At 47.7% G+C, this 555-nt stretch overlaps 1 pseudogene; it reads right to left on the bottom strand.

Annotated features, from left to right (window-relative positions):
• Positions 1 to 206: 206 nt before the first annotated feature.
• LOC126290594 (5S ribosomal RNA) lies at positions 207 to 324 on the bottom strand (annotated as a pseudogene).
• Positions 325 to 555: the final 231 nt, after the last annotated feature.

Below are 555 nucleotides of genomic sequence, written 5' to 3' on the forward strand. Positions count from 1 at the left end.
AAAGTCAAACTCGGGCCTTGTAGATCCATCGGTACCGACTGACCACCGTGTCATCCTCAGCTCATGGATGTTACTGAATACGGATATGGATGAGCATGTGGTCAGGGCACCGCTCTCCCGGCCGTAGTCAGTTTTAGTGACTGGAGCACTATTTCTCAGTCAAGTAGTTCCACAGTTGGCCTCACAAGGGATGAATGCACCCCGCTTGCCAACGGCGCTCGGCAGACCAGATGGTCACCCATCCAAGTGCTAGCCCAGCCCGACATCGCTTAACTTCGGCGATCTGACGGGAACCGGTGTTACCACTGCGGCAAGACAGTTGGCTATCTCATTGTTGGTTCTGTGGAATTAAGAATTAGCCTACTTCTAGTTCACGTTGCTTTGAATCTTCTTATATCCCAAGTCGATAATGTCTTTGGTCCTTTTGGATTTGAGACTTCGCTACACTGGCCGTTTCACGTCCGTTTACATATTAGGACTATGAAATCCAAGGTAGTGAACCTGGATATTCCTGGATGATTAAGTGAATTGTTTGCAAAAAGCTTTCATAGTTTA

This window comes from Schistocerca gregaria, chromosome 1 (genome assembly GCF_023897955.1).
Source record: "Schistocerca gregaria isolate iqSchGreg1 chromosome 1, iqSchGreg1.2, whole genome shotgun sequence".
Classification (NCBI taxonomy): Eukaryota; Metazoa; Arthropoda; class Insecta; order Orthoptera; family Acrididae; genus Schistocerca; species Schistocerca gregaria.